The sequence below is a fragment of the Stigmatopora nigra genome, chromosome 16, assembly GCF_051989575.1.
Source record: "Stigmatopora nigra isolate UIUO_SnigA chromosome 16, RoL_Snig_1.1, whole genome shotgun sequence".
In the NCBI taxonomy this organism is placed as follows: Eukaryota; Metazoa; Chordata; class Actinopteri; order Syngnathiformes; family Syngnathidae; genus Stigmatopora; species Stigmatopora nigra.
Genome location: NC_135523.1, coordinates 2,185,540 through 2,203,747, shown reverse-complemented (window position 1 = coordinate 2,203,747; position 18,208 = coordinate 2,185,540). Strand labels below are relative to the sequence as shown.

At 39.4% G+C, this 18,208-nt stretch overlaps 1 long non-coding RNA gene across 2 annotated transcripts; it reads right to left on the bottom strand.

Annotated features, from left to right (window-relative positions):
* Positions 1-296: 296 nt before the first annotated feature.
* Positions 297-17,707, bottom strand: LOC144209577 (uncharacterized). 2 transcript variants are annotated; one of them, XR_013329171.1, is made up of 7 exons: positions 17,512-17,707; positions 11,829-11,917; positions 9,581-9,656; positions 7,485-7,619; positions 2,933-3,044; positions 1,745-1,795; positions 297-542 (listed from the first exon to the last, which is right to left on the bottom strand). It is a non-coding gene; the product is annotated as an uncharacterized LOC144209577 (long non-coding RNA). The 2 variants fall into 2 exon arrangements; XR_013329172.1 differs by lacking the exon at positions 17,512-17,707 and adding an exon at positions 12,899-12,972.
* Between the last annotated feature and the right edge of the window lie 501 nt (positions 17,708-18,208).

Here is an 18,208-nt window from a genome sequence, read left to right as displayed (position 1 = left end):
CAGAGTCATTTTGAATAGTTACCAAAGAGATGTGTATTCTTCCAACTCAATAATAAACGGACATAGGCTTTGCTATCATACCCAGCTGCGTATGACAATGTTGGTAAACTGGAGAGCATAGAGCCACTGCACCCGTGCACCGCCATCTTGGATCAAACCTATAAACTGAATGTACAGTAGTTTCAAAAGAAATCATTACACAATGTATAGTAAGGTTTTTTTCTTTTTTCTTTTTCTTTAAAGTTGGTTAGTAAGGATAACATTAAAAAGGTATGCATAAAATACATAGAAGATCTTTGTGTGGCTCACTTTTTTTCAGTCAATTTTATTTTAACATGATAGACATTGACAATGATACATTTAGATCTTGCATTTATTAAAATTCTCTCCTCCATAGAGTAGCCACTGTCTTTGTTCTCCCGGCTTCCTCCTCTTTGGTACCCAACGTCGTCATCGTGGAAATTGGTGAAATATCATTCATCAAGGCGCTCTTAAATGGGTCAAAATGGTCAACATTAAACTTTAGTGAATCCAGACTCCTCCTAGAGGTAGAAAAAGCACAGTGATAAGGTGATGTTCAAAAGGCAATGACGGTTGATTTCAGCGGTCTCTTCTCGGAAAGACAACCGTCGCGCGCAGATGCGGAACCCCCCACCTAATCCCACTTCCTTCTGCGCGAGGATTTTGTCGGCGGTGTCAACAGAGCAACGGCCGCGGGGGCGCCCGTGGGGGTCCGTCCGTTCCCCGGCAGGAAGTCCGAGTCAGTCAAAGTGTTGCCACACTTGCGCCGCACTTCCTCTAAACTTGAAAAACTTTCAGATGTTCCTTTTTATCGCCACACAACAGAAATGGAAATATGATTATCAATATTGGCTCATCCCAATCAAAGACGAATCGGACGTCTGTGGCAGAGGTCAAGTTAAAACAGGGGGGTCAAACATACGGCCCGGGGGCCCAAATCTGGCCCACCGTATCATTTTGTGTGTTTTAGGATCAAAGTAAAATGGAGTATAGATGTATATTACATTTCCTGATTTTCCCCCTTTAAAATCAATAATTGTCATTTTTTAATTCATTTTTTAGTGTTTTTAGTTCAAAAATCATTTTGTAAAATCTAAAAATATATATGAAAAAAAAGCTAAAATAAACATTGTTTTAGATTTATAAAAAACTGAATATTCAGGGCTTTTAATCCATTCATTAATAAAAAAAATCTAAATATTATATCTAAAATGGTCCAGCCCACGAGTCTGACACCCTTGCTTTAACCCACATAAACCCCAACCCTAACCCAACTAAGTAATAATATAACGACTAATCACCCCCATTATCGGTCCCAAAAAGTATGAACGGAATGAACCAAAAACCCAAGCTCCTCCCCCTCAAGTAAAAACGAAATCGAACGCCATCGACCCCCACCGACGGCCTCGCATAATTGACGCCGGTCACTTCGTTTGATTGACGCCGGTCTCGGCGGTCATTGGGGCGTCAGATAACCCGATTTTCTCGCTAGCTTTTTAAATTACTTTAAAAAAAATAACCCATAACGACAAAGGCGTCTCCCCATTCGTCCTTGGTCAAAGTGACCCGGACCCCCAACCAACCCCCCCACACCGGTGACATGGTGCATTCCAAGCTGTGGCCTGCAGGTGGAGCAGCAGCTTCAACTTTGTCACCAGACCAAAAACCAAAAAAAAAAATGGGATAACAAAAACAAACCAAAAAAAAAAAAAGGGAAATTTACCTTTTTGAGTAGATGTTGGCGCCATTTGCTATGGACGAATGGACTTCAAATCTGAGGACACAAAAAAGACAGAATTTGATGTAAAGTGCCCCAAAAAATGGACCCAAAAAAAGTACAAATTGTAAAACTGTGAAGACATCAAAACGAATAAAAACGAATGAAATATGCACCATATAATTAAAATTAAAATACAAAAATATCTACTAAAACTACTATATAAATATATAAATACTTAAAGATAATAAAAAGTTAAATATGACCTCCCCACAGCACACAATTTAAGTAAAATTAAACAATTAAATAAAAAGACCCCCCCTCACTCCTCATCAGTACCAGCAAGTCAAGCCCCCCCCCCCCCCCCCCCCCAATGAATAATGCAGCACACCTCCTCCTCGGCATGTTTTATTCAGCGAGGAGTCGCCGTCTCCTTGACCCCCCCCCCCTCACACACACACACACACACACACACACGAACAGGCCATTACCCCCCCCCCCCCCCATTCCCTTCTTCCTTTTTCAGCCCCAAGTAAATATTTGCATTTAACCCCCCCCCCCCCCCCATGTGTGCTTCCCCTCACATGGACATTTAAATCTTTATTTCTTAGCCACCATTGACACTTCCGGATGTCCAAGTTAAGCCCTTTTTTGAAAGGGAACGCCTACTATTGTTTGGATGCCGACCCTCCCGTTTTAAAATGGATGTGACCAGGGTGTTGGTCATTTAAAAAAAAGGGGGTGCTACAGTTTGTGAGCAGTTTGTGGCCAATTATCAGAGTGTCACAGCGACAGTTTGTCGCTATCTCCTCAGATTAGAGCAGGCGACAGTTGAGGACAAAAATTCTGTTGGAAATGGCGAAAGGTCCTCCTCGCCAAAGTTTACACACCCCCGTCAAAAAGCTTCAAGTGATTTAAAACACTTTTTTTCATCAATTCTGGTTGTGACATCACAACCAGAATGGACTAGCACAGCTAGCGCTATGCTAGCTATTAAATTAAGCGAATAGAAAATTTACAAAAAGTAGGCGAGCCACTATTTTGGATGCAACCTTTCAAATTTAGACATTTTTTTAGTGGGCGGGGCCAAGACAGCCTTTCTGTTATTTGAATGACGAAAATATGGCTTAAAAATCACTAAAAATGGAAAAAAGATGCTTAAAAAACATTGGCAGATATACATGTCCAACCTACTTCAACTGGGAGGGTCGGTAGCCATCTTGAAACAGATGTGATGTCTTCTTAGTGGGCGGGGCTAAGGCAGCCTTTCTGTTACTTGAATGATGAAATTATGGCTTTAAAATCACTGAAAAAAAAGAAAAAGATGCTTTTAAAACATTGACGGCGATATATGGCCAACCTACTTGAACTAGGAGGGTCGGTAGCCATCTTGAAACGGATGGGATGTCTTTTAAATGGATTTGTGAATCATTTCCTACTTGCTGAGCAAAGCAAAAGTAGAAAAAGAAAAGGTTTTGGCTGGATGGCGTCTAAGTACTCTCCACTCCTCTTTTAGAAGCGTTGCTAGGATACGGTGCGTTCGTGCGTGTGGGACTTGCACAAGGCGCACCTGTCGGTAAGTATTTAAGAAAAAAAGAAAAGAAAAAAAGGGCATTTGGCTCACTGAGTTGGGCCGACATTTTTTATAGCGGGGAATCGATAAAGGATGGTTGGACGGTGGGATGGCTATTTAAAAAATGGGGTTAAAAAATACAAAATTCTGGCAAGACAGATGTGGCAAGGCTCCACCAGCAGTGGCCGCTTTGCACCCTGGGAATTATGGGGTACGCCAAATGCTAAAATTAACAGTGTGTGTGCATCAATATGAATGAAGCAAGTGAGGTGACCCACTGGCCTGTTTATACAAATAAAGTTTTTCAGGTCAAACAACATTACCGTAATTTCACTAATGAGACAACTTTGGTTTTTTGTTGCTGTCAATCACAAACAAACAAGTTTTTTTTTACTGAATAAAATTTATGAACACAATTAATTTTTGGATGTGGCTTAAATATTCATTTAAATACATTTGTTATTAAAATATTTATTTTTTAATTATATAATAGTATAGTAATGAGTAGTTTAAAGTTTGTGGATGCGTCTTAAGTATTAATTTAAATAATCTAAATATGTAAAAACATTTGTTATTATTTTTTTAATTAATATAATATAGTTATGATTAGTTTAAAGTTTTTGGAACCAGTTTAAATAATCATTAAAATAATCTACACATGTAAAAAAATGTTATTAAAATATTAAATTTTTAAATTAATATATTATCCTATAATAATGATTAGTTTAAATTTTTTGGCTCTAATTTAAAATCATTTAATCCTATACAAGACATATTTTTGCAGTTTTATTTTGTAGGATTAAAAACAAAAATCCTACAGATTTAAAAACTAAAACATATTGATATTTCACTCCGCCAAAATAAAACGCAACACATTCTAGACTAAAAAAAAAAACATTCTAAGAAGCTTTTTCCTCGATTTTCCCCCGGCGGCCAAAGATGGAAACGTTCCAGGTGAGCGAACATGTGCATTGGCCCGAGGAGGAGGAGGAGGAAGACTACTCTGATGAAGAAAACTAGTCCCTAATTATTTATTTATTTATTTTGGGGTTGTTGTTGTGGTGGTCTGATTTCATTTGGGCGCAAACGTTCTTTACATTTCGTCCGCAAAGTTCCGAAGCGGATGATTTATGGCCGGCACAACTCAGCTTTTCTTTTTACGTCTTCCTGGGAGGCCTCACTCTCTCTCTCTCTCTCTCTTTCTCTCTATCTCACTTTTCCGGACCAGGGAAGGTCAGGCCAATCATTCCTTTCGTCCGCGGGTGGCGCTGGAGTACGATAAAGAAGCCAGCCGCCGGCTTTGGCGTCGTTAAAGCGAAAAAAGGAAAGCGGCAGTTTTTTTTGTAGCTCTTTTAACTCTGAGCCTACTTTAAATTCACGCGCGGCAAAGTGCAGTTCAAGTGTTTTATTTTGGTGGGCGCGCAGTTATACTTCTTCCTGAATGAGAATATACCATTTTTTAATGTCGCAAAGTGAAATAAATCACATATTTTAAACAGAAAATCCCTGAATATTCAGTTTTTTTAAAGATCTAAAACAATGTTTATTTTAGCTTTATTTAATATATATTTTTAGATTTTTACAAAATGTTTTTCAACTAAAAACACAAAAAATGGAATAAAAAATGACAATTATTGATTTAAAAGGGGGAAAATCAGGATATTTAATATACATCTACACTCTTAATTTTTATTTGATCCTAAAACAAAAAGTCAGCACTTATTGACTTTCCCGGGCCGCACAAAATGATACTGCGGACCAAATTTGGCCCCCGAGCCGCCACTTTGACACCTGTACATTTTGTTTAAAAATATATTTGGAAAAGAACCATTTTGAAGCTAAATGATCCCTTTTTTGACAAGTCATTAATTTGCGACCGTTAGCGACGCTAATCTTAATAGCGCTACCAAAAAAAGAGGTTTAATAGGACATTGTTGCCGGGTAGAATATGTTTCGAGGGGGGCCCTGCCGTTGGTTAATCTGGCCAGGGATTTTCCAAAAGTGCTGCGTCGCCCGGGGGGCCTTTTGTGCGCCGGCCGGGCCCCCGCGGCCGTGTCATTCCGGTGTCAGCGAGCGAGCGAGCGAGGCGGGCGGGCGGGGAGGGGGACGGCAACCCGATGACCCCCCGCAGGGCGCGGGAATGGGAGCGCTCCAAATCTGATATTTCAAACCCGACAATCGTTGGAATCCCGTCGTTTACAAGGCATTTACCAGCGCGTCTATAAAAATCCACGCGTCCATTCATCACGCCGTCCGTCGCCGGTGTTGAGTGACGAGCGCCGGCGTCGCGGCGCAGCTGCGCTAAGCTAATTTTAGCCGCTAGGGTTTGACGCCAGACTACTGTTGTTGATTCTGATAAATACACCAAAACATGTTTTGGACTAATTGGACGACTATAGTTTCCTCCCATTGCCAATAAATATGGATTCTAGCTTCTTTTAATCCATTTATTTAACAAAAAATCTAAACAACCCGAGTCTGAAACCCTTGCTAATGTCTTTTTCTATTTCCAAGTGAATTCTGACATGTTTTGATAGCGTCCCGACAAAATAAACGTCTCGGCCGTTAACGTCTCGTGTCTGTGTTTACGTTAGCTAGCTTAAAACGACCCTGAAATCTTTGTTTTCATAGAAAAACTCCAACACTAGCGCTCTATCTTCACCGACAGACAAACGACAGTTACCGCCGTTGTCATCCAGACGCGATAGCGCCGTACGCTAACGCAGTTACCCGATGAATAACAAAATACTAGACTTTAACGTGCAACATTGAGGTCACAAACAGCTATTTCCTCCAAGTCTGAATGCTAAGCTAAGTTAGCAATGCCTTAAAAAGAGGGCATCAATCTTCCTTTAGCATGTTAGCATCTATACATAGCGCTCCATAAAAAGCCAGACATTTCCCAAAGCTCTGCCGGCGATCGAATATCACCCAGCAAGCACTTCCTATTTTGGGCGGGTTTTTTTTCCCACTACACTTCCCCCTCCATTCTTTTTCACTGAAAACAAACGCTAGCTAAGCGCTAACACAAGCAGCTGTCACTCGGGAGCCAGCTGTACAACATGTGGCCGCCGTTTTGGAGGATTTACAAGAGGAAGTTGAGAGGATAATGTACAGTTTCCTGAAGAAAATTAATCCCACCGCTGGCTGAGCCGGCAATTTAACTCGCTATGGCTAATTTTGTAGACGGTTAGCGCATTATAGTTGGGTAGAATTAACTCGGGTGCTTAAGTGAAGCGGGGTTAGGGTTATTTTATGTTATTTTATAATCATAACAATTTAAAATGGTGGCATGTTCATAAATTTTGGGATGCAGACATAATTGCCACGGCAAAAAATAGTAAATAGTGAAAATTATAGTCAACATGTCAACAAAATCTTGTCAAAACACATTTTTTGGGGGTCAAATCACAAAAATGACCAACAAAAAATATTTTGAGAGTACATGTAGTACTCTCAAAATATTTTCGACTAGTGAGAAAAAGTATGATCATTTTTTGGTCATTTTTTGACAATAAAATTGTTCGTCACTGCAACATGTCCAATCTATTTGAAGTAGGAGGGATGGCAGCGGTTGAAAAATGTTCAAAAGTATATTTTTTGTTGGTCATTTTTTTGTGATTTGACCCAAAAAAAAATGCATTTTGGTCCAAATTACGCGACGACAAACTATTTTTTGACCCTATTGTCAAAGAAATTACAGTAAAAAATGGCCGTAGATTCTCACCAGTCGACGTCCGATCCATTTGTAGCAAGAGTGACCGTTCCTTCAAATGGATCGGACGTCTGTCACGCCGAGCCTGCCGTGATCCCAATTACGCGCCTCTCTTTCCCTGCCGCGACCCGTAAATTTTTTTTGGGGGGGGTTTGGGGGCCGTCTGTCAAACCACGCGATCGTCACTTCCACGCCGCTTTCATCCCATTGTCCGACGACCCGTCGGGGGGGCGTCGTCGTTCCCCCCGCCGGACGACACGAAGCGACAGCTCCCGCGGAGAGTCGCCCGGCTCGTAAAATCCGGGTTTGAGTCCCGTTTTTGGTTTCGCCGACGTACGTTTATCAAAGAAAAACAAAAACAAGCGGGCGCGTTTGACTTTCCAGCGGCGACGCCCCCGAGAGACGTCACGGAACTTGAGGCGTCATCCGCCAGGCATGCAAGCGGCGCGTGTTCTCACCTGGTTTCCGCGGCGACCGCACCGCATCACTTTACTTCCTGGCATGGAAGGTTTCGAGAGAGGGGCCTCTTACATCGGAGGCTGGGTGGGGGGCTTCTTTAGAAGAGCCTGGACGACGACCGGGGAGAGGGGGGTCTGTGAAGAAAGAAAAAAAAGTACAAAATGTTAAGTTAGCATTTTTTTTCCCAATTAAAAAATGAACTGTGCTTTGCTCGTAATAGCCTGCAAATTCTGCCTAGCAACAAGGTGCAATGCAATAGTGTTAAGGAAAATAAATGTGCTAACACATTAATAAATGTATCAATATTTTTTTTTTGTTTACAATTGAGTTATCAAAATTTGAGTTTTTAGTCGACAAAACAAAAAGTTGCCGTGGTTTTCTTTAAAAATTAATAATAATAATAATAATTCACTTAATGGCAAGTGACTCCCATCTGGCAGTGGCGTCCCACCCAAAGACCCCCCCCCCCCCCCCCCTTTAGCCGCACTCTAATAATACTCGGGCACGCGCACCGTGGCCCTAACCCGAGCGACGCCGTCGCCGGTCGCCAGGGCGACGGGGATGTTGGCAGCGGCGGGTGCCAAGAGAGCAGCCGGCGGCTCGGGCCAGATTAGCCCGGTGACGGATTTACGCCGCCGGCTGACTTGTGCCAGAGTGACAAAGTGGCTGCCCACGTGGACTAAATCATTCAAATGGAGCGCCCCTATTAAAAAAAAACAACACACAGCCATTTAAAAAAATAATCTAAATTCAAGAAAAATTGTAGATGACAAAAAGTATAAAGGCACACAAATACTGACATCTTTTGGATTTCACAACAGATTAAACCTGATTATTAGTCCATTGTTTACATAAATATTATATGATTGTACTAATTTATTATCAATATTATACTCTTATATATTAATATATACATTTTTTTAGCTTGTCTAGCTACTTACTAAGTAGCTAGCTCAAGTCTAGCTACTTACCAAGTAGCTAGCTCAAACCTAGCTACTTATTAAGTAGCTAGCTCAAGTCTAGCTACTCAAAAAGTAGCTAGCTGAAATCTAGCTACTTACTAAGTAGTTAGTTGACTAACCGAGGATATTTTTAATGTACTAAAGAAACCTAAACAGCCGAGTGTGATTAATGATTAGCATGTTAGCAAAAATACAAGTTCCTTTTACTGCTAATAATAGCATGTAATACACATAATAACACAGAAAAGTGGTTCTTAATGGGACATTGAAACTAGCAAGTGTTGAAAGCGCTAACACGGGATCGTGGGTTCGAATCCTAACAGTGCTTTTCACCCACGTTCAAAAGTGCAACGAGTTCCTCTCCCGCGCAAATGCTAAGTTAGCGACTCAGATATTTAAGAGCGGCCTTCGCGGTTAGCAAAAAAGACAATAGCGCTAACTCTTGCCCAATCTTTGTAAAGCCTCGACATCGACTCTTGACACCAGGCGTATCATTAAGTGTCGCGGTGGGCCTAGCGTTAGCATCTTCCAGCCCTTTTTTTTGTCACTTTTTTGGCTGGCGTCCAGTCCAAACAGAAGCCACTTTGTCTCAAATTTTCTCGGGCAGCTGTTTGATTCCGGCAGGTGACTCTTTTGTGGTTTTTCTACGTCCCGGGTCATTCTTTTTGGCGGATTTTGCCCGAAGCCCTCTTATTTTTTTGTGGGGCGGGCGGGGGTCCACGTCCTCCCCCCTTTTATGCCGTTAACGCGGTGATGGATGGCTCGCAGCTGACGTCCACCTGCTCGCCAGCAGTCGCTAAGCTAGGCCGCCGTTTTACGAGTGCGAGCCGCGAACAAGCGACCCACCTGTCGGCGCTTAAACAAACCGGCGGAGGCCGTGACTAACGACGATTTAATCCGGCGACCAGTCTTTCTCAGACCACCAAAAACGTATCCAAATCTTAACTCATCTTAAACAAAAATATTGGCAAATTTGATTATTTATGAATGGACACTGACTGTTTTTTGTTTTATTTTCCTATTTTTACTAGAAAATAATGTATTTTTTGGTCAAATACGGACTCGATTCATTAAAAAAAATTACTCTAAATGAAAAACTAAGTCGAACATTTTAAAGGCTTAAATAAACCTACCTGGCATCGAACCCTTCATCTCAGGACTGCGAGGCGCCACAAAAACCACTCCACCACCGTGCTGTGTTAATTAAACCTGAAAAACAAAACAAATAATCCTCAAGATAAAATTCCAAACATGTCCATTTGACTTGAGCACTTTTTAATTAACCAATAAATCAATATGTGAATGTCCAATCCCCCCCAAAAATGTCCCTTGGATTGATTTCCAGTCAATCAAACTGCTTCTGTGTCCAGTGCGTCTGTCCTGTGGGGGGTCGCCGTGGTAACCTGGACAGCAGGAAAACCTGAGTCATCTCGCTCAATAAAACAAAGCGCAAACAAGACCGGTGGACAAATGTCACCAGATGCGATGGCAAATCAGAAAAATCCCCAAAACATGCATGCTAGGCTAACTGTACACTAATTATACCCTAATATTTTGGTCTCACTGTTTCAGACAGCTGGGATAGGCTACAGCACCCCCTGCAAGCCTTGTGAGAATAAGAGGTTTATAAAAATCAATTGAATAATTTTCCCTATGACACACTTCATATCTTTGCCATAAAAAAGTATTTTTAATCATATTAGTACAGTATTTTCTGGATTATCTTATCTTAATTTATCGCAACTTCACTACTTTGCAATTTTTTTAAATTAATTAAAAAATAACAATAATAATAATTTTAAAGTTATGTGATTTTTAGATTTTTGCGACCTTGTCTGGTGTAAATTAACCGCGATATTTGAGGGATTACCGTATTTTAATTATTTTTACACAGCGGTAGATAGAGGGAGCCGCTCTCCTTCCGAGTGTCCGCGGGGGCGCCGGATGTGTCGGCGAACCGCCTCCCTTTCAATCTTTCACGAGAGGAGATTGAGCGACGGCGGCGGAGCGGCCAGATGCTCCGCCTCCCTCCGTAAACACGGCGTTGGGCCTCCTTCGGGAAAGAGAAGGGTGGGGGGCTCTTGGCCAAATATTTGCCGCTCTTCGACCCCATTTGGTCCAGCGCGGCCCGTGTTTGCATTTCAATGACCCGCGTTGGGCATCAGGAGCCCGGCACGCGCGGCCCTGACGAGGGGGCGGGGGGGGGTCCGATAACCGGCGTGCTGTGGAACGGGGAAGGCGGGGGCGGAAAAAGGGGCTTTTAAAGGGGATAGATGTCCCATACGTTACACATTTGGGGGATTAAATATGGTCTATATATTTTGTGAAATCTTCTTAGGCAATCCAATAAATTTGGAGGGATTATTTTTTTGGTAATTGATGACTATTGTCTTAATTTTGATTGAATTATTTCTTAAAAAGAGGAGAAAAAGGGACAGTTAATAGACTAATGTGCTGTTTTTGTGAAGGGGTAAAATATTTTTTTTGGATGGAAATTAACAATATTTATGCTCTGATTTTTGTTTTTCAAATTTTTCCACAAAAAAATGGTCTCTTAAAAAATTACAGCCAATATATTTTGGAAAAAAATGTTTTCCTGGATACCTGACGTTGTAATGTGCATGCCAGGCCACTAGTTGGCAACATCACTTTATAATGCGGAAAAAACTGAGTATTTGATAAAGAAAAATATGCCGCTTTTTACATATTCTTGAGGATAAATAGCGAACTATTTCAGGAAATGTAAGAGCTAAAATATCAAAGAAAATACAATACAATATAGAATATATTTAAAAAAGATTAATTAAAAGGAGATTAAGACACCAGAGCAGATTTTTAACAGCAGGTGAAAGCCGTCAAAAGCTAGCGTGGAGCACACGCCTCTCACCTGGGATTAGCTTGCCATTAGTTAATCGGCGCTACGCTACTAAAGCCCCGCTAAAGCCGGGTCACCATCCGTCGCCCCTTTTCAACACTCGCTATTGTTCGCCCCCATTTTGAATGATCCATTTTAATTTATATATCTATATAATCATTCATTTTAGCATTAATTTAAGCACTTAAAATATTTTTATTCAAATTTAAACCTACTTTGTTCCCCCCAAAAATAATAATACACATTTAATTAACCGTTTTTATAAAAACAAAAAATTCAGAAAAAAAATCCCTATCTCACAGTAGTACTGCCTAAAAATAACACTATTTTTTGTAGGTAAGAAAACCTAAAATGTGTCTGTGTTTTCCTTTAAAAATGTTGGACTCCTGATGTAAGATTTCTTAAACTGATGCTATATATAAAAAAATATCTTGGAATATCCAATTTGTTATTGAATAGATAGATGGGTTTTGGTGTATTTTTTTGGAGGTGATCTTTTGTCTTACCTGGTGGCGCTCCAGCTCGGGTGACGCGGGTGACACGGGTGACGCGTGGCTTCAAACAAGTGCGGCAGATAAACGTGGGGCAACACGACCTAAAAGACAGCCAAAAAAATACAAAAAAACAAGATGAAACCCTCCGAAAGCTGAGTTCACTAACTAATCATTGACACGCTAACATATCACGTAACAAAAATAAAAAAATACATAAAAAACTAAACACACAAAAAAACATTTAAAAAATACCCAAATTCTTGTACATCGAAATTCATTGAAATTCACAGCAGAAAAATGATTGGACACCACATGATTGGACATCAACCCACTTTTGCTTTGCAAAACAAAGGCTTTCTACAAAAAAAATAGATTAATTTGCTTCCTTGAGCTTTTAACCAATTTATCTTTAATTTTTAATCAAAAAGCGGAACTAGGCGACGATGACTGGTCTTCCCGAAAGCTCGCTTAGGAATTCGCGGAATGTCGCCCGGGCTAACGTTCAAGCGGCTTGAACATTAACCGGACGACCGACCGCCATTTTGTCCCGCTGACCTTTGAACCCATGGACGGGTCGACTTGGAAAAAAAACAAGATAAAGAGGCCGCCGCTCTCTTTGAGTTTTTTCCGCGAGAAAAACGACCTGTCATTTGAGGGCGGTGCATTTTAGCATTTTCTTCAGTTTGCCCACACACTAGATGACTAAAACACAGCATTTCCTGAGCCACTTGAAAAAGGTCACCTGCAACCTCATTTGCATAATACCCAGAAAGCCTAACCGTTAAAATCCCCCCCCCCCCAAAAAATGCTTTGTCATTTTCTCCTCTGTGGTCCAAAAACCTTTCAAAAAACACGTCACATTAGCCATGCTACCAAAAAAAAAAACATTGTTATTAGCATAATGCTAACTTCAAAACATTGTATTTAAACTGAAATACTCTCCAAAAATGTACCTTAATCCAACACATTTAAATCATGACCACGCGGAAAGCGGATTCCTGGAAAGCTCATTTCCCTAGCATAGGCCACGCCCCCTCGATTTTTTTTCACATGAAAACGCATGGGAAAAAAAACGACGCTACTTATGAGAAGAGCGTGTCGTCGGAGCAGCTGTCTCGGGTTACCCGACGACCACGATAAGAACACACACAAAAAAAAAAAAAAAAAAAACATGTGCGGGGGTGCTAGCGCGTAGCGTACGGGCGCTAAGCCAACGTACAGTAAACGGTAAGATAAGAGATGAAATGAGCGGAGCGGTGGCTCTAATTGAAGATTTGCTGATGAGGGCACTCTTCTACTTAGAATGCAGCCGCGCCGCTATTTTTACAAAGCCCCGCCCCCCTCCCCGCCAGATGCCCCCGATAACCCCGGCGCGCTCGCTAACTTCATCGGGAAAGCGCCGTTTGACATTTAAACGCAGCCGTGGGTAGAAAGTGGAAACGCGCTTAGAGGGGGAGGTCAGGTTAAATAGATGCGTGTGTGATGGAGGGGGGTGCTTGAGCACCTCCGCCCATTTTTTTTTTCATTTTGATTAAAAAAAAAAAATCTAAATGAAACGTGACCTGGCGCCGCAATGTCATTCAAACTGACTTCCTGTCCCTTTAAGAAGGCCACAGTGACAGTTGTAACATTTGGCGAGAAGCAGACCGCAAAGCGGGGACGCCGCGAGGCCGCTTCGGGGTGCCGGAGAAAGGGAAGTGGAGAACTATTAAAAGAAAGAATGAGAAGACGCCAACACGTTACATTACATTGTGTACCTATCTTCTGATAGTCCCCCCCAAAAAAACATAGATAAGTTCAAATAAAAACAAAAAGTATCAATTGTTCAATCTGTTTTACAGTCCCTTTTCAAAATAAAAGAAGCCCCAAATGCGCTTTTAAAATGAACATGATAAGATTTTTAAGATAAGTTAAAATAAAAACAAAAAATATTTCCACTCAAGTTCACTAGTCCAATCCGATTTACTGTCCCTTTCAAAATAAAAGAAGCCCCAAATGCGCTTTTAAAATGAACATGATATATAAGATTTTTAAGATAAGGTAAAATAAAACCAAAAAATATTTCAACTCAAACTCACTTGTTCAATCCGATTTACTGTCACTTTCAAAATAAAAGAAGCCTCAAATGCGCTTTTAAAAATGAACATGATATCTAAGATTTTTAAGATAAGGTACAATAAAACCAAAAAATATTTCAACTCAATCTCACTAGTCCAATCCGATTTTAAATTCCTTTCAAAATAAAAGAAGCCTCAAATGCGCTTTTTAAAATGAACATGATATATAAGATTTTTAAGATAAGGTAAAATAAAAACAAAAAATATTTCAACTCAAGTTCACTAGTCCAATCCGATTTACTGTCCCTTTCAAAATAAAAGAAGCCCCAAATGCGCTTTTAAAATGAACATGATGTATAAGATTTTTAAGATAAGGTAAAATAAAACCAAAAAATATTTCAACTCAAACTCACTTGTTCAATCCGATTTACTGTCACTTTCAAAATAAAAGAAGCCCCAAATGCGCTTTAAAAATGAACATGATAAGATTTTTAAGATAAGGTAAAATAAAAACAAAAAATATTTCAACTCAAACTCACTTGTTCAATCCGATTTACTGTCACTTTCAAAATAAAAGAAGCCTCAAATGCGCTTTTAAAATGAACATGATATATAACATTTTTAAGATAAGTTAAAATTAAAAAAAATATATTTCAACTCAAACTCACTTGTCCAATCCGACTTACAGTCCCTTTCAAAATAAAAGAAGCCTCAAAAGTGCTTTTTAAAATGAACATGATATATACGATTTTTAAGATAAGGTAAAATAAAACCAAAAAATATTTCAACTCAATCTCACTAGTCCAATCCGATTTTAAATTCCTTTCAAAATAAAAGAAGCCTCAAATGCGCTTTTAAAAATGAACATGATATCTAAGATTTTTAAGAAAAGGTACAATAAAACCAAAAAATATTTCAACTCAATCTCACTAGTCCAATCCGATTTTAAATTCCTTTCAAAATAAAAGAAGCCTCAAATGCGCTTTTAAAATGAACATGATATATACGATTTTTAAGATAAGGTAAAATAAAACCAAAAAATATTTCAACTCAATCTCACTTGTTCAATCCGATTTTAAATTCCTTTCAAAATAAAAGAAGCCTCAAAAGCACTTTTAAATTAAACATGTATGACGTATTCAATTAGTCAAGTTATCCAATGACACTACGGGCACAAAGTAGTAACGCAACGTAACGCAACCCGACCCTGCTGACCCGCTAGCCGCCAAACGCAACACTCACGGGACCGCTTTCCTATTTACGGCAGTGGGAGGAGCTTAACGCCGGCTCGTAGTAATAGCGAGTAGCGCTTTAACGTTCAGGCGGCGAGGAAAATCCGTCTGTTGGCGCTACTGGTGACAACCGACAGCTAGCGCCACGCTACCGTTGCTAATCTGGTCGCCGTAACGCTAACTGGCGAGAAGGCGGAGCCATATTGCCCAACACTAACAAAATAAAACATTTAATTACTTTTAAAAAGGACGTTAAGACAACTGTAAAGAAAATTTAATGCCATTTTTTTGGTGTCCTTTAATGTCATTTTATGATTTAATACTGCCGCAACAGCCATTTTTTTTGCACCAATCGAGTTGTCAAGTTAAAGGTCAAGGTCGCCCATTGGGAAACGCCCCTTTTTATTTGGCGGCGGGTAAAAAATAAGGAGGTATCAATTTGCGGCAAAATGTCAACGGCGAGTGGACCACGTTGATGATTTGCTTGTAAGGGATTTTCACGGACAAATCTACTTAAGGGGTTCAGACGGAGTTCACGCGACAGTCGGTCCGCAGAATGACACCTTAATCCCATCCACGCCGTCCTGGTCTGACGCGGGAAAAGAGAGCCCAACATTGGCTACAAATTTGTTTTGTTTTTAAAGGGAAATTCATTGAACTGGAATGGCGAAAAAATGCTAATTTAGCTAAATTAGTTTAGTGTTTCTTTAAGGCTATTATAAAAACCCCCAAAAAATTCTGAAACAATGAAAATACTTTTTCGTCCGATTCAGAACAGTCGCAGCTGTGAGATGTAAATTTAAATTTTTTTTTTGCATGTGTTAAAAGGACCGAGACCACCATGAATCCCCCTTTAGGAGGCGTACAAAAAAGTCCCTACAATTCTGAAAGTCATTTGAGTAGAACCGTTTTCACTTCACATTTATTTTGAAAGCTTTTAAGGTCAGCTAGGACAAAAAAATGGATAAAAGATGCAAAAAATGTAAATAAAAAAGATGGACACAATTATTTTTGTTTATTTTGGCTATACAAATACAAAAAAATACATATGTTGACTTCTTATGTTATTTTATTTTATTACAATGTATTGATTATTAATTATTATTATTTGTTAGTTTTTTGTTGTATACAAATACAAAAAATACCTATGTTGACTACTTATGTTATTTTATTACAATGTATTGATTATTTATTATTATGTTACTCTACTCTAATAGCATTAATTTCATTTATTTTAAGTAAAAAAATGACACATAGATGACTAAAAACATCAATCAAAAACAGTCCAAAAATCGTAAAAAAATCCCCCTAATAAAACCATAACGTACGACATATGATACATCTGATTTAACTCAGATGAAGTGATTTGAGTCCAAAACTAGCACAAAAAAAACTAACAGTTCCCGTTAGCATCCACCCAAAAAAAAACAAAAAACGCAAAACCCTCTTAGTCAACTGATGATGTCATAATAACGAGCCCACTATCGAGATTTCCTGGCAATTAACCGTGAGCTAATAACGACGACACACCAGACACATTCCCACCGGAATCCCGCAAAAAAAAAAAAAAACGCCGGACCGTGACGTTGCACTAAAACGCAAAAAAAAAGGCCACGTCATTCATTCCGGCACGTTTGCATCAGAGTGCGGCCAAGAAAATCACAAGCGAAACATCTGGAGAACATCCCGACTTTGCTTTGAAATATTCCCAGAAAAAAGGCAACAAATGCCAAAAAAATCGGACGAAAAAAATGTCAACGCCACCAAAACGAAGCCAAGTCTGGAACTACACTTATTTTAGAAAATAATTCAGCCCCTCAATGCCGTTTAACCTAGAAACTGCAAATTTGGCACACTTGTTTATTAAAGGGAGACCCACCAAAAAGTCTCAAGAACCAATACTCGCAAACGCACTGGAAGTCCGCCATTTTGGATTTGGACCAGCAATTATAGTAGTTTCAGTTCAAGATCTATAATTTCTCAATTTTTTTTAATAAATCAGCTTCTGAAGCCATTTTAACACAAAAAAATGAAATATGGGAGGGGCTAAAGTCGTACATGGATACACCTACAAAAATAGTCAACAAAAAATCCCCAACCAAAAACTATTATGATTTGAAATGACCATTTTAGGACTATAAAATGATTTAAAATTCCACATCTGAAACGAATTGCAGTTGAATGGAAAATGTCAACAACTAATACCGGAAAAGACACTAGAAATTTTGATTTTAGATTTCATATTGACATTTTACGCTTAGTATAACTTTCATGTGGTCAATAATAAACTGGGCTTTTATGCTCATCTTATTGTGTTGGTTAAAATGGGATAGAACAACAACACGATAGACTCAAAAGTAATGACAGTAATAGAAAGATGGCAACAAAAAGGACAACAATACGTACATAAAACCACCATTGTTACGTTCTTATGTTGTGCAACTTTCCATCATTATGAACCAAATGTTCTTATTTACGCATCAGATTGCACGCAAACTTCTATTATGTACCAACGTAATGCCAGATATCATTTTAAAAGCCAGAATAGACACGATCAGTGAAGTTTAAACGACTTTTAGACGCAAACATTTCCCAAACGCCACCGAAAATGTTACTTTTAAAGCACTACGAGCACATCAAACATAAACAATGCATCTTTTAAACGTCATATTGACAAATGCATCATGAAATAAAGCTTTGAAACAACACTTACCTTCGCTTGATCTTGAAAATATGTTGTTATATCGATGTTTTGTTTGTTTGGCGTCCAAAATGAATTTCGACGCGACTTCCACGTGCGCTCATGCACGCGTCCAAGCAGCAGGGCATGAGAATGGGCGTGGCTGGTGTGCGACGTCACTACTGTGCGCAGGTTGGCACCTGCTAGCTTAACCGCAACATGCACTGTAAAAAAGTTTTTAAATACTATACAAATTAATACAAAGAGGTAAAATGATATAGTTATTTGCTAACAATTTAATTATTTATTTATTTTTATTGAAGGGGCGGTTCCGAATGGCAATTGTGGGAATTATGCCTACCAACAAATGAATAACAGATGAACTATGAATTATTATTATTATTATGACGTCCAATCCGTTTG